This window comes from Vespa velutina, chromosome 5, assembly GCF_912470025.1.
Source record: "Vespa velutina chromosome 5, iVesVel2.1, whole genome shotgun sequence".
Taxonomy (NCBI): domain Eukaryota; kingdom Metazoa; phylum Arthropoda; class Insecta; order Hymenoptera; family Vespidae; genus Vespa; species Vespa velutina.
This window is the reverse complement of record NC_062192.1, coordinates 7,282,633-7,298,853: the sequence shown is the minus strand read 5'-3', so window position 1 is coordinate 7,298,853 and position 16,221 is coordinate 7,282,633. Positions and strand designations below refer to the sequence as shown.

General features: G+C 32.8%; 1 protein-coding gene across 4 annotated transcripts in view; it reads right to left on the bottom strand.

Annotated features, from left to right (window-relative positions):
- The window catches only part of LOC124949278 (zwei Ig domain protein zig-8-like), a 44,272-nt gene extending 32,337 nt beyond the window's left edge, over window positions 1–11,935 (bottom strand). The window contains exon 1 of one of the 4 annotated variants that reach the window (XR_007101016.1): window positions 986–1,167. The gene's annotated coding sequence lies outside the window, so the exon portion shown is untranslated. Of the gene's footprint in view, window positions 1–985; window positions 1,168–11,814 lie in introns of those variants that run through there. The other 3 variants (XM_047494086.1, XM_047494087.1, XM_047494085.1) reach the window with 3 other exon arrangements.
- Window positions 11,936–16,221: the final 4,286 nt, after the last annotated feature.

The window sequence follows — 16,221 nt, the reverse complement described above, 5'->3', positions numbered from 1 at the left end:
CACGAGCATATATTTTCTTTTTCATTTTTTCTCGTATTCACGTATAATAAATAGACATATTTTTTTTATTTTCAAAATATTGTTCGATGTAATATTTCTAAGGTGAAACATAACTAATCTTTTCGTGTTCAATCTTAAACGTGTCTCTTTTATCATATGATATCTTTGAAATTAAGTATCGAAAAAATGTCAAATATTGATGATCATTATTTTTGAGCTTATCGACAAGGAAAAAGAAGAAGGAGAAAAAAACAGTCATTAAGTCGCCGTTCTATATTCAAAAGATTGTGCAGAAGAGTACTCGGCCATGAAAGGTACCTTGTTAAAAGTAACCACCTTATTAGAGGCTCTTCGAAGTCACCTTTGGGAGGCTTTAAAAATTTTTAATCATTACTACCACCACATCGTTTTATAAGTATATCAAAACTAACGTGGATGAAGGTACGATCGTGACTACACCCACGACCTCGGTATATCCCGGTCGAATGAAAAAGTACGGATCACTGCTGATAAAGTTGGATTAATCGTCGTAATGGTTAAGCTCGCCGTTACTATCCATAGCTACTCGTTTCTGAGAGATTGGAATAATTAAAACTGCATCTTAAGAGTAGAAGTTCGTCGAAGATCGAGGCGATCGCGTTGCGAAGGGTTGCCATGAATTTCAAAGGATTGAAATCTTTGAAATTAAAAAGAAAAAGAAAGATAGAACATCCATCGTCTGCTTTATTATAGAGCTAAAAAAAAAAAAGAAGAAAGAAAAGGAAAAAACATAAAGAACGTCGCTCTTATCTTAGCGACTCAGATATCGTAAATAAAAGTTCGAATTAATATTCTATTAGAATCTTCTCGAGCATACCGCGAAATTTGAAATATTACAAAGGAGAGATAGAAAACTTATCTACGCCTGAGAAGTTGATAAATTAACGTCGGATGTAACATGGCATCGTAAAAGGTATTTCAATCGAAAACGAAATAAAATATTCACCGTTGCCTCTGTGCTCGGTGAAATGAAGAAGAATCCGATCTGTTGGCACCATCTGCTGTTATTTTCTTTGATTCTGTCTTCACTTTAATGATGGTGCAAACATCGATGTCGAACGAGTTTTACTAACTACTATTACAATTATTATTACGAATGTCATTAGAGACTTCGATATTAGAAATAGTTAGTATTTCATCGTAACAAGATTGGATCATCGAATATCGAAATAAAAAAAAAAAGAAAAATCGTGAATATTCTAATTGTTCGAAGATTGATACGATTTTTCGAACAAATTGATAATCTTTCAAATTCTCCATAGGGACGTCTGATCAATCGTTAGAGCACTCTTGTCAATGACGAAAGACATTAAAAAAAAAAAAAAAACAAATCTTATTCGATTGGATGGCAATTAAACTTCGTTACTTTATTTTTATTTTTTTTTATTTTTTTTTATTTTTAATTTATTACTTCTATTTTATTTCATTATTATTGACAAGTATTATATTAATCAAGGGTAAAAGTTTTTAATTTTCGCATTCGCGTTTCTCTTTCTTAGATAAACTAAGGGCACGTTTTCCAATTAAATTAAACATCATTTAAAAAACATTAGAATTCGTATTTCACCGATGAATCAGGAAAAGAGAAGAAAGTAATGTGGAATACGTGAGATTCTTTAAGCTAGGGAGTTAAAAGAAGGAAAGGAAAAGTGAGATTAGAAGTGAAATCGTAGAGGAAATGCGAGAATTTCCTTGGACCCTTACGATCAAATCTTTCTGCTTTCGTACCTGTTGGAAAAAGAGTCTTTTGTTCCCTTTTAGTTTATACAGCTGAAAGTGGTTTTAATTTATACTGGTGTGGTCAGTTCGAGAAAGAGAAAGAGAGAAAAAGAGAAGAAAAAAAGATAAGAGAAAATGAGAATGAAAAAAGAAAAAGAAAAAGGAAAAGAAAAAAAAACAAGAAAAAGAAAGAGTTGAAAAGAGAGGAAAAAAAACAGAGAGATGTTGTACGTGGGTCCTGGGATATTAAAAAGAATCAGCCTGAGGTTAGCTAGAAACGTAGCAGCATTCACTAAAGGCGAGTGAGGTTTGTAAGAGGAAGGGATAGTTCGAGTTGGTACCACTTCGTAACCCACCGAATTTATCGTCGAGATCAACGGGTACACATCGACCGCAACGTGTGAGCCATTTTTACTCGACGTTCTTCTTCGAACGAACTCTCGAGGTACTGGAAAAGAATGTCGGTATTAGCGAACGAACTGGAACTATACTTTGAGACTCGATCTTATGTCATTTTTCTTTGTACTATAACCAATGGCGTTGGTTCGAAACGTTCGATTGATCTATTTAGACGGCATACGTATATTTTTCATTTAATATTTTTTTTCTCATTTTTTTTTTCTTTTTTCTTATAGAAACACATAAATATATAATTCAAAAATATGTTTCTTCAAACATATGTGTTGGCGTTTTTATTGAAATATTTTATACTTTAAACGAATGTATGTGCTTTAACTTTATTCAATTTCTGCATCCCATGTAAGGCAACTTCTCGATTATCTTTCTTTCCCTCTTTCATCGCTTAGTCTCTCATTATTTGAGATCGAAATCCTTTCAAAAGTATCCTCTTAAATTTATCGTTCGGAAATGCAACGCGAAATAACATGATGGGGTGATAAAAGCGGTCTCCTCGATAGAATTTCTTCGCCTTATTCTTTTTTACTTCACCGTTATCTTTTCTCTCTATCTCTCTCCCTCTCTCTCTCTCTCTCTCTCCCTCTCTCTTTCTCTTTCTTCCTCTCCCTCTTTGTCTCTGTTCTTACTTTGGTGTTCTCACGGTTTTTACCTCCAGAAAAGGTCATTTTGTTATCCGAAGAATAGATTACTATTTTTATCGTGAAATGTAATAGATTTTTAATATGTGCGTTCTATGTAATATGAATGATAAATGATTGATAAATATTGATTTTTAAATAATACAAAAGTTCAATCAGTTTCTCTCTCTAGAAACATTTCGTTCCAGATTTGAAGTAGAAATCCATTACATATTTATGGTGATTTGTAAATTCTTTAGCCTCATGGGATAGAACGAGAGACTTGGGAATTCAGCTGAAAGGAATAAGAAAGATATCATATTGCTTAGAATACAATGTATACATATGTATATGTAAGAAAATATTTTTAAATTTTTACATTGTTGAAGGGAAAGGAAAGAGAAAAAGTTAGAACGAAAAAAGTACACTGGCAATGCATTTCACGCTGGAGGACAGTAGCGATTAAGAGATAGCGAGATTTCTCGATATATCTGCATAATCCAGGAGGCAAGTTAGCCACCGATATTTTTGCGTAGGACATTTTGTTCAACGACGGAATATTTTTACGTGACAGTAGCGACTACGTGCTCGTGCATAGCTTCGTTATTCAGGAAAATAAAAGCTATGAAATATGAAGAGAAAGAGAAAGAGAAAGAGAGAGGGAGAGAGAGAGAGAGAGAGAGAGAGAGAGAGAAAGAGAGAAAGAGAAAGGGAAAGAGAGAGGAACATTTTATTCGCTAAAAAGTTCGCATCCATTTCATTCTTTCTCTCTCACAATAAAAAAAAAAAAGAAAAAAAAAAAAAAGAAAGAAAAAAAATACAAAAAGAAATATTTATGGTCGGCCATTGGATTTGTTTATTTTTATACAATATATTTATACTTGTAAACTTTCGACAAGATATATCGTTCGTAAAGAAAATTCAAGAATCTCCTCTTGACAGTTTTTTTCGAAGAAAGTATCATTTGAACCATTGTTTTTTTTCTGGGAAAATGTTAAATCGAAAGGTTACTTCCAAATCGTTAACTCTCGACATTCCATGAAATTTTCTCATTTGGAAGATCTTCTCTTTTTCTTTCTTTTTTGTTAGTCGTATTTTTCGAACGATCGAAGTTTGATTTGATGTATAACATCTAAATGCATACGTAGACCCAAGGCCATTTACTTTTTTCATACATGAAGGTAAAAGAAAGAAAGGATAAAAATAGATGAGAGAGCCAACTCGTGTCGGTAACTCGAATAGAGAGAGAGAGAGAGAGAGAGAGAGAGAGAGAGAGAGGGAGATAAGTTCGTGTCAACGGAAGCTCAAGAAGTTCTTGCTCCTAAGCGCATTAATGTAAATTAGTTGGAAGATTGCGATGTTCTTCTAATCAGTCGAAAATCTATTGGACACTATGTAATCCACAGGTAGAATCATCTGGAAGAGGGTCTATGAGAAATACGAAAATGCCCCGTACTTGATGCTAATTCGTATCATTTTAGCAGAATACCTAGTTAATTCGTTTTATCATTCCTCTATAGTCCAACGTTGATTTCGTTAACGTTTCGATCGCATCTTTGGGCTCCATCAAGTATCTACCTACCACGAAACGCAATAATTGTAGATTCAGCTTACCTATAGAAACGCCTAGCTCGAACGTATGCGAGCTAACCGCAAATGCTCGATTCGCATCTACGAAATTACGGAACCTGTTCTCTGTCTTTCAGTGCAAATATAGGCGAATCCGATTCCTGGTTGGATATACACGACCTCGAAAATTCGTCGGTAACGGACCACGACGAGGTTGCTCGTCGCGAACATGAGAAATTATATATCCTATTAAAAATTAGATCGAGTATTTAGAACGTAAATGTTAGCGTTGAATTTATTTATCTCTTCCTTCATTAAGATTTTCATCGAATGGAACTTGTGTTATTCGTTCAAAGATTGATATTTGCGAACGAATATAATATTAAAATAATTTTCTAATTTTAACAATCTTTTATTTCAATGTACAAAAAGTAATTTTAATATTTACATTCAATGAGTATTCTTTTAATACTTCCTTCACTTCAATGACTCATCTACGTTTATTAAATCAGCGTTTAATTTTATTCAAAGTCAATGTGATTATAATATTTTCTCTTTCTTTTTTTTTTTTTTTTTTTTTTTGATATATTTACGTACTTACATATTCTTTACTTTTTACTACTTTTATAACACTAATATTCATCCATCGATTTTCATCATATTTAAATTAACCTTTTGATCAGTTTTTCAATGTCCAACGTTTAATTGTGGTTGGAACTGAGAAATACATCGTAGAAGAACATATTGACGAACATGACGAGTACAAAATTAGCTTTCAAGTTAGTACCCGGTTTTCGAGCGTCGATCCTTTGTAAACGAGTCGAGTTTCTAATCGTGATCAACGACTATTTCACTTCCATCACTATCACGCTTTCTCGAGATTAACGAGACGTTGAGCGAGAAGAAAAACGGCTTTATCCTCCGTAGCGTGTGAATGAGCGTACGCTTAAGAAACTTATCTACAATGATTCGAAACTTTTTAGATAACGTGTAATTAAAGTCACGTTAAGTAAAAGATACCTAACGTTATATTTTCACGCTGCTGAGTGCCATTTGAACGTTTATCGTTTGCTTGAAATTTTAAACAAGAATCTTTCGTAAAACTTGCACCATCTAAATAAGAATGTTTGCTCGTTATTAAACTGCCTAAATAATGAAATACTTAATAATAAGGGAATAAATTAATAACATTTTTTTCAAATTCTCTTGCAAATAATTCGCTTGCAGATCCGAGCGTAAGTTAACGCTCTAATGCGTCCGAAATTAATGACTAATTATGAAATTAACGTGGCCATTAGTCATGTTATATCATGGAAGTTAGTAACTGGTTCTATCGTTTATAACTGTTACATAACAAAGTTGAGTAGTAGTAAGCGTATATATCATGCGAATAAGTAGAATGTTATTATATAACTATCGACCGATCGAAAACGTTTTCTTTTCGTTATAGAATCGTCGAAAAAATGAATTTTATTATTTTTTTGAAAATTGCTGAATGGTATTCAGTGAAAGATTTTAAAAGGTTTAAACAAATTACAATGAGTAAACGAGCTGGGGAACCAATTGCTATTAAACCAAATGGAGATTACGCGAATCCGTTAATGTAATAGGAACGAGCGAAATAATAAAGCCGCGGTAGAAGGAATTTGCTGGAATATGCAAATCACATCAAATGGATCATGCGTACATAACGTGGAAGATACCTATGCAAGGACTATGTACTATTACCATTGGCTTAAAGAAACGAAACGAACTTTTTCCATATCGTAATCGTATGATGATTATATCCATAATATTTCATTAATTCATCTTTTTTTTTTTTTTAATTTTCTTTGTATTTTTTTATTCCCATAATCTTTTTGACTTTTGTTAATTAATGAACCGTACTCTTGTTAATTAATAATATATTAATATATATATATATATGATAAAATATCAATACTCGAATTTCTTATTAAAAAATTGATTTTTCTTTAAAATCGCAATCAAATTTTTTCATATGATTTTTAATGCTGTACTTTCTTTCCATTAAAAAATATCTTTCTTATAAAGATTTTTTTTGAACGATAGAAAAATTTGATCTTGCTTTGAAAGATTTTATTCCATTCTTTTTTTCTTTTTTTGAATAATGTAATTTTACGACAGAAGTATTATCAGACAACCTTTATTTCTTATCGAAAATGCACGAAGCATCACAGAATGAAATCGTATCAATCGTTTTACCGCTCTGTTTCTCCAACACTCGGTTGCACACAAAGTTCTCTTTTTTCCTCTCTCTCCCTCTCTCTCTCTCTCTCTCTCTCCTCTTTTTTTCTTTCCCTCTCTCGCTCTTTCTGCTTCTCTTTCTCTCTTTATATCTCTTTCCCTCTCTCCCTTTTTCTCTCTCTTTCTCTCTCTTTCTCTTACAAACGCATGCGTACGAGCAAACGATGAAAAAATGCATCGCAAGTTGCTTTTGCTTCTTTTTTGCATTTTTTTTTTCCCTGACCAGACGGCTGACCTGCACGGAAATCTCACATTCGATTTTCCTGGCATTTTCTCGCGATTTTTAACGAAATACGAAAGAATAAAGGAATTAGAAAGAAGGATTGTAAAATAAATAACAGGACCATTATGTTCATTCTCGCGTATACTGAATGTTAGTGAAAAGATACGTACATACATTCTTTTATTGAAATATGTAAAAGAAAATATTATTTTATTTACAGTACTATGTAATAATGGCCGCGACAATATTCACGATAATTACGTTAGTTCTTTCAGTTGAATTATCGAAATTTTCCGGATGGTAGATATTTAGAGACAAGGCATTTGTAAAATTGAATGAATGAATCGATTGAATGAATCGAGTGTAATGATTTGTTATTGCGATCGATTTTATGTCAAATCTTTATTTTTTTTTTTTTTATTATTTAATTATTTAGTTATTTTTTTTTTGTTTTTTTTTTTATCAAATTCACAAACGTACACCGTAATTAGTAGAAACAAAAATTTTAATTTAACGAGTTAACTTTAATTATGCTCACCTGTGACCGACATTTTGACATTTTATTTTTATTCAAAAACAAAAGAAGATATCTTGGATAGTTCATCAGTTTGTTAACAAAATTTTATCATGATCAATGGTTGTATTAATTTAATCGAATAATTTTGTCGTAAAGATTTAAAGATCAAAAAGGATATATCGAAGAAGAGATATGGATAACTGTTGGTATTCGATATGGTTTACATTAATGGCGAGGATTGATTACGAGGTGCGAAAGATGGCGGAGATGAGATGAATTCCGTATCCCTTTCATAACGATACATCATATCCACATTCTGGATGGTCTGAGTGGATATAATCAATCCGCATTACCGCACAGATTCGCTTTAATAATGTCTCACGGTCGATTCGATGAGACCTTTCCGTATATATCCTTTGTTCAAAGCATTCGATCATCTATGTATTATCGAGACATCTAATTATTCGATAATTTCAAAATACGAATGAAATTTCAATCTAATATTTAAAGTATTAAAAAATTAATTAAAGTTTCAATAAGTCATAATTGTTATACCGATTTATTACAATCATTAATTATTAATTATTAACTATAATAAAGTTTCTTATTTCGTGCTCATGTCATTTTGTTTGATATTAAATGTCATATTTTTAACTAAAATCAAATCATTTCGGTTATACAAATAATGACCTATCCTAACGATAAACACGCGAATCGAATAAGCTGTGTTTGTCGTTGATATCAAGTAGTACGAGTCGATGATACTGCCGGGCAATGCTATTGACGGTCATCTACAGGGAACTAACATCGCGTCGATCGTTCCTAATCGTGTATGCCTGCGATGGATGAATCGAATGGACGTGGCTTACGGCATCCGTTCCAGGGGTATCGTCTACAAGCGAGCACAGGATAAGACGGATTGTGTAAAGCATTATTCGACAGGGCACGTAGAATCAATTATCGCTACGATCGTTCGTTATTCAAGACGTACGAGCATGCCGTTGATTTTCACAGTGTGTTGGTATCGTACGTGCACTAAGGTAAATGGTAATCGTATCGATCTTTGATTTATCTTTGAGGAAAGACAAACGTGCAAGAAACATATCATTAATTTGTTAACGATATGTTTCTCGCTGAAATTTTCGATCGATGAATGTGAACAAATTTTGTTTTGATTTAAAATAAAATAATGCGAATTGAGATAGGAAACATTGAATAAAATCATTCAATCGTAAAATGAAAAATCGTAAAGACAAGTGTGTGTCTGTATATGTGTATATATATATATATATTTATTTATTTATTTATATATACAGACATATATATATATGTGTAGTAAAATTATATATGCTTTATACGGTTAGTAAGCAAGCGATAAGTTTTATATTCTCTTAAAACATGTCGACAACTAAAGTGTCTCGATACGTCGCGTTATATGAAAAGAAGTACACATTATAAATTATTAAACGTTCAAAGCTTAGCGTAACGTACAAGTTGAAGCATTAACTAACTGTACCTACTTAACAATGAGTACTACATTTCAATCTTCATACTTGATGAGTCAGGAGAAATCTTTCTCTCTTGTTAACGTCATCTCACATTTTGTGGATTTATTAGATACGATTGCTGCTTTGAAATCATATCATAGATCGAAAATTGCATTTATGACATTTAAAAAAAAAATTTCATTTGTATTGTTCGATGAGTAGATATATATACTTATTGTTACATGATTTAGATTCTTGATGTTTCTCGACATACCCATGCATGAAATTTATTAGAAGCCTTTGAAAAAATATTTTTAAAGAATTTGATCAAAAAAAAAAAAAGTAGAGAAAAAGAGAAAGAGAGAGAAGTAGAGTAAGAAAAAAAGCGAAGGGAGAGAAAAGAAAAGAAAAAGATACATTCTCAGGTCGGCAACCTCGAGTTGGCGTAGTTTTGCGAGGGGCGTTGGAGCTTTGTTAAAGGGACAATTAGCATTATGCATACTGCAAGCAGGTGCGGCAGAAGCTTAGCACGATAGTACTGCTACCGTCGACGTTAGGAAAATGTCGAAAAGTCTCTCGTCACTCGGTTACTCCTCCATAGAATGTGGTTACAATTTATATTCCTTCGTGTCCGTTTAAGCCATCCGATTCTCCATTCTCATTTTAAGTTCTTCTCAGAATTCGTTCGATGGTAGACCGAATCGAAGGAAAACCGAATCGTGAGCGAGGATAATTCGATTGATTGTAATGGACGTAATTTTCTGATTCGTTTTTTTTTTGTGTCAACCAAAGTCAGTCTGATTATTCTCTCATTCTTCTTTATCATCCTATCTTTATAATTTCATTAATTCATCAATCGATTTTATATTATATTTTATAAGTGATCCATTTCATAATAATTTGAAAACGATTAATTATGGGAAAATTCAAACTAATTTAATTCTCAAAGACTGTATTTCATCGTATCTTTAAATATATATAGTTTATTGTTAATACAATGAAATACCATTTCCCCCTTTTCTCAATTTTTCTTTATCTCTCTTTCTCTCTCTTATTCCCTCTAATTGTGAATTTTTGAGTGGACCCTCAAAAAGCTTCTATCTTCAAAGTTTTCACCAGCTAGCTTTGTGATAATAACGATGTTGTTACGAGCGACGAGCGACACGATTTCAGTTGAGCACCATGTACAAATTGACACCGAATCATTGGTCCGAATTTAACGCCCACCCGTCGTCATATCCGTCCGATTCGCGTTTATAATTCTGATAATTCGTACTTTAATAGTAACTATGAGTATGGAACACTCTGCGATATCAGCCTGTTCTCGTTTCATTTCGATATTCGTTTTCACGCTTGACGAAATAAAGCACATCGGAGATGGGTGTTTCCAAAAGGTACAATGCGGTTATAGCTCGTTGAAAGTTGACCGACGCATAATGGAAGATCACGATTTTGTATTTCCTGAATTACAATGAGTTATGCAATTAATTGATTCAGTTTTTCATAAGTGCTTACATTATCTACGTATATATTTGTATCACCGTCGATTAAATTTTCATTTATACGTATTCATATATAATGTACATTTATGTACTACTATGTACGTATATATTTATATATATATATGTATATATTATTTTAAAGCAATAACTACGTATATGGGAAATATTTTTAACGAAACTCAGTAACGAGATTAGAAATCTTTTGGTGTATTAACATCGTTAATTATAATTATTACTTTTTTTTTTATTTTGCTTCTCCTTTTAATATTCCCCCTATCTCTTTTATTTAGGTGTCTAGATAATTTGTTAACTATGACAGGTCGTCTATCCACAATTTTATTTATTCAAATTTTCATACTTTCCTTCCGATATACTATAACCGATGTCGACTAGCAATAGTAAAAGTCGACGTATCACACTTACAAATTAAGCGCGTTCTCATTAGTCGCGTCGTAGCAGCCACGAGCAATGTATATCACGGCCGACGATGAAAAGGTGAATAATTTTACAAACGCTTTCAAAAACACTCGTCAAGTGTAAATCCGAAAGATTCGAGAGTGTTGAGGGGGAGAGGGGGAAACGGTACCATTCATTTAAATCCAAACGGGAGAACTACGAGAGGAACGACAACGAGGAAAACAAGGACAACAACTACGAATAAAGAGACGAGTTACAACATGAAGTACTTGCTTTTGTTTCGGCGGTCACCCTAATCGTCAACATTATGTAACATTTTGCAAAAGTATGTACTACCGCTCACGCGCACTATATAAAATAGTAGGAATAAAAGAAAATAAAAGAGAAATAAAGTGAAATACGAAAAAGCGCTTAACTTTTATTCATACCAGCAGGATTACGTTTATTTCGGGACCGACGTTAATGCATTCGTGTTAACGTTTTAAATCCTACCCTTTCTTTTTTTCGCACGAAACACGATATTGCACATGAAAAATATACTTGAAAACGTTCGCAATACTTCTAAGTCATAATTATCGCGTGTTTAAGGTATCTGCCGAATATGCGCGCGTGAATTCACATTTTTTCACTGACGTTCAGGAAACTAATTAGCTACCGCATAACGACGCGTAAAAACGGAACAAAAAGAAAGTCTTGTAATTAGGCAACCTTCCTCGGCCCCGTTAAGCCTCTCTCTCTCTTTCTCTCTCTCTCTCTCTCTCTCTCTTTCTCTTTCTATCGATCCTCAAAAATATATACACGTCTTACGAGTTTCAATAAAATGAATAGACATTCGTCCTTCGGATAAGAATTTCGATCAGATTTTTCTTTTTGTTATTCTTTTTTGAAAGATTCGCTTTTAAAGTACGATTTTTAAAATAGATGTACGAATTTTTAAAAATGTCGGAAGAATTTCCCGTTTTCTTTATATACAAATCAATGTTTACGCTCAGTGTAAGAAAGGAAAAAAAAAAAAAGAAAGTTATTTCCTAGTCGAACTTACCCTGAAAAGTCCAACGATCTTCCCAAATCGAAGGGTTACGAAAATCGTTCAGTCGATTTTGAATTTAATCACGAACTCCGGAAGTCGCGTTTCGCGGAGCACAGACAGCCGCGGACTGGCTGGATCGCTGAGTTTGAAAGCTCGCGACCTAAGGGGCGACATCTAGCTTTACCACGTGTTCGAGGTGCTCGTGCTATCTTAAGCGCCCCTGCGCGGTCCACCCTTAAAATCTAACGCAATCCTTCTCTCTCTCTCTCTCTCTCTCTCTCTCTCTCTCTCTCTCTCTTTCTCTTTGATGGCAGCTAGCAACGATTTTACGTGTAACTCGACAGTATTACGATGCACCTCGAAAGGCTTGACGAAAGTTCTCGAATACTTTTAATCTCTCGATTCTCATCCTCCCATTTTTTGTTCTAATCAGTTTTTAATACTTTTAAAAAGTTTATTCGATTCGTTCGTTCGAGCGAATCCAAAGAATATCTTTAAAATGTAAGTCATTACACTTGTTCTTTTGATTGCGAATTATATTTGAACGAAGAAGTAGAACAGAGAGAGAGAGAGAGAGAGAGATCGAAAGAGAGAAGTTGATTACTACCAGAACTGCAATCTTGTAAGAGGAAATTTAAGAAGAAACATTTAACAATAGCTATGCACCTATATAAAATCTAAAGAAAACATATAAGATTAAATATTACAAATAATTAAAGAGAAACGGTGATAATTACAGAGGGTATCTTAAATTAATTAAAATAAATCTTACTTAATGGAAAAAAAAGAAAGGAAAAATAAATAAATAAAGATAGAAATCAAAAGACAATGATAACGATTTGAGAAATAACAAGAAGTGAAGTAGAAAATTAACATCTAACGAAATAATAACTTCTTTAAGCATTCATTGCCTTGGTGTTTAATTTACAAAGGGAATAGAAAATAAGAAGAAATATAAAAGATGGAGACGTAATTTGAGAAATCTTTCTCTAAGGTTAATGTATACTGTTCATTAATCGAGGAATAAGAATTACCTTTTGAAATTGAGGTGCAAGATATCTTCTATTCTATCCCTTAGCATTCCTTTTACCAACAGTCACTGTTTGCGTTCGACTCGCGAGAAACGAGCTTTTATTATCCAACGAACGACGCTTTTCTCTGTGAAAAACGAAAACGAAATGACTCCGGAACCGGCACGAGATCGTAAATTTCCGGATCGCGACACGTGCGCGACCTTCCAATTACGAGCGATGGATTAATCTTAGGATCGGAATCGTCGTTTGACGTTTTAAAGGGTATCTACCCTAAACGGGAGGAGAGAGAGAAAAAAAGAGAGAGAGTTAGAGAGAAAGGATCGAGTTGCAGCATCACTCTTCCAATTGCGATCACCATGGTTTTGTTCTTTTTCTCTCTTTCTCTCTTTCTCTATATTTTTCTGTTTCTCATTCTCTTTCATCTCCGTTCTATCGGCCAACCTCATGGACGAATAATGGTATCCCGGATGTGTCGGTTTTATTCTTTCTGCGATGTGTTATACCACCGCCTTCGAAAACTTGCCATCCGCTGACGCTTTTAACGGACGGACGAGCAACGATAAATATCGCTCGAAACAAGAGATAACGAATTTCTGCTCTTGGGGTAAAAACGTTTTTTATCAACTGCATGTTGAAAAGCGTCGTAAATGTATATGAAAGGGGTGAACGAAGATACGTATACATATAATTTATATGTTTTTAAATCGTCGGTATTTATTTCTTTTTTTTTTTTTATTTGTTGTATTTTTTTAATTTTTGTTGTTATCCGATAAAATCCTTAATATAATGGAAAAATTTTTTTGTATGTATTTCATAGATAATTCCACCTAATAAAGATTCGAACTATTCGTTTTTTACTTCATGTTAATGTGGTTATTTATTTAAATATTATACAAAATTATATCACGCATCCAAAAAAGATCTCGTTAGCAATTCGTAACTCTTTTGGTTTTTAATATGATACAATGTAAAAAATTTAATTAACATGCCTGTTAACTTTCTCCTCTCTTGTAACGGTTTTTATTATTATCATTTGGATAAATATATGTATATATGGTTGCATGTTAAAATCTCATGGCATTGGATTAATCAGATGCGTATAAAGCTGAAACTACGAAGTTACGAAGGATTGTGTTTTTCTAAAAGCAAAATTAACGTAACAAGATGAAAAAAAGAAGTAACATTGTTCAATGTAACGTTATGAAAAGTTAGGTTTTTTTTTTTTTGTATACAACCAATTTTAAAAGCAACATTCTAATTAAGCGAATATGGTCAAACGAAAATGAAGGGGTTACGAGTTTCGTTTATGGGAGTAACCGAGCGATAGCTACGTTCTTTTCTTCATGGTTCATAAATTTATTTCGACTAAAAAAAAAAGAAAGAGAGAGAGAGAGAGAGAGAGAGAGCGAGAGCGAGAGAGGAAAACCTTTCCAGAGAGTGGTTTTCATAACAGAAAAATGCAATTATTAGACATCGAACGTGCTGCTTTCAACGATCGTGAAAAGTCGACTGGTGAAGTAAAGTTGTGAAAATACCGTCAATAATGCTTCGGATTAAAAAAAAAAAAATAAAAATAAAATAAAATAAAATAAAATAAAAAAAAAAGGACAAGAAAAAAGAAGAAAAAGAAAAATAGTTCCTTCTTTCATCGACAACGTTTATAAGACGAATCGGGTTTTCGTAGAAAATTTTCTATCATAGAATGCGGACGATATAAACGTACCTTTGGTACGTACAATTTTTCAGTCAAAAACTTGATTGAAACTTCACTTGAACGTAAGGACGGGCAAAACTTCGCCAAAGATTTCTCTCTTCCTTCTTGACTTTCACGTTTTCAAGCTTCTCTATCACGTACTATAATCATTGCCAATAGGAGCATCCTTTTTTAAAAGGATTCCTTCATTCAAGGAAACCAACAACGAAAGATAGAAGTTGAACCTGACTTTAGCGAAAAAAAAGAAGTTAAGGAAATATAATGAGAGAGAGAGAGAGTGAGTGAGAGAGAGAGAGAGAGAAAGGGAGAGAGAGAAATAGAAAGAGACAAACAGATCGAATACAAAATATAGTCATGCAATGTGGATAGCGTTAAAAGGTAATGTAATGTCACTCAAGACTTACACGTCATTACGTTTATTTTCAAAGAACATTGTCTCATACTATTCCCTTCTGATATGGTTCCGTGAGATAAAGTTTCGATGTTCGCAAATTGGACTAAAGGAAAGTTTTCGATAGGGATCTACCTAATTCGTTTATCTCGAGTATCGATCTTTCGCCTTCTACCATCGTCTTCGTATAATGTAGATAGGCATTATATATTTTACATACTTTATATCGTGGATCGCTAAAGTTCTTTAAATTTGTTTCTTTATCGGATATATAAAGTATCGAATATCCACGTGCCGCCTAGAAAGAAAGCATGAATATCAAAATGTACGATGAGTTTTGCGATTAAATCAATTAAAAGAATTTTTAAGCCGTTTATTACGAAAGTGGCGAACTGCTCGATTTTATTTGATAAAAAAACAAAAATGAAAGGAAAACAGTTAGTTAAAAATTAATTTGTCTATAATCTAATGTGAACTTTTTATTAATAAAGAATGTACATCCCAGATTTTTAAATATCCATATGCGTTGACCAATACAGATTTCGTTTAAATTAAGTTACATTGCAAAATCATTTGTTATGAAAGTATTGAGTCTATTTATGGACCGTAGAAACACTTATTTCTTTCTTTTTTTTTTTTTTTTTGTTTTTAAGTAATTCTCATAAATATCATTTATAATGAATTTACATTGATTCCCATTCCTATGAACATCGAAAAAAATGTATTAACATTAATCAGTATTTTTGGATCGACTAAAATGCAAGCCATTAAATATCTTGTTAATAAGGCAAATGGATTTAAACCATTTTCGTAATAAACAGTTCATTTATCCCATATAGAGGCTTGAATTTTATCTGTTTTAATTTATTTATTTTTCATCTTTACATTTTTAAAACGAGTAATAATAAGTTGATATAAAAAAAAAAAAAAAACGAAGAGTACATTGTTTTAATTTTTTATTTTTATTTATTTATTTTTTTGTTTCTTTTATGCAATTAAGTTTTTACAATGCATAAGATCGTGATGATGTATGGGATCTTACACATTATTTTACTTTTACAAGAACAAAGATAAGCGTTGATACGAGACGATTATCTAAAAGTTTTCATCGTTCCTGCAGAAAAGCGTCTTAAAAGAGGTACGGACAAGTCCAAGAGAATGGCACAAAGTCAAGCAAGATTAATGGTCTCGCTCTTCTCTTGCGAAAAGACGAAGAGTCGACGTGCCCAGCGTTAAGTTTCTTCTTCGACGATGATCGCGGCTTTCGCGGGCACCATCAG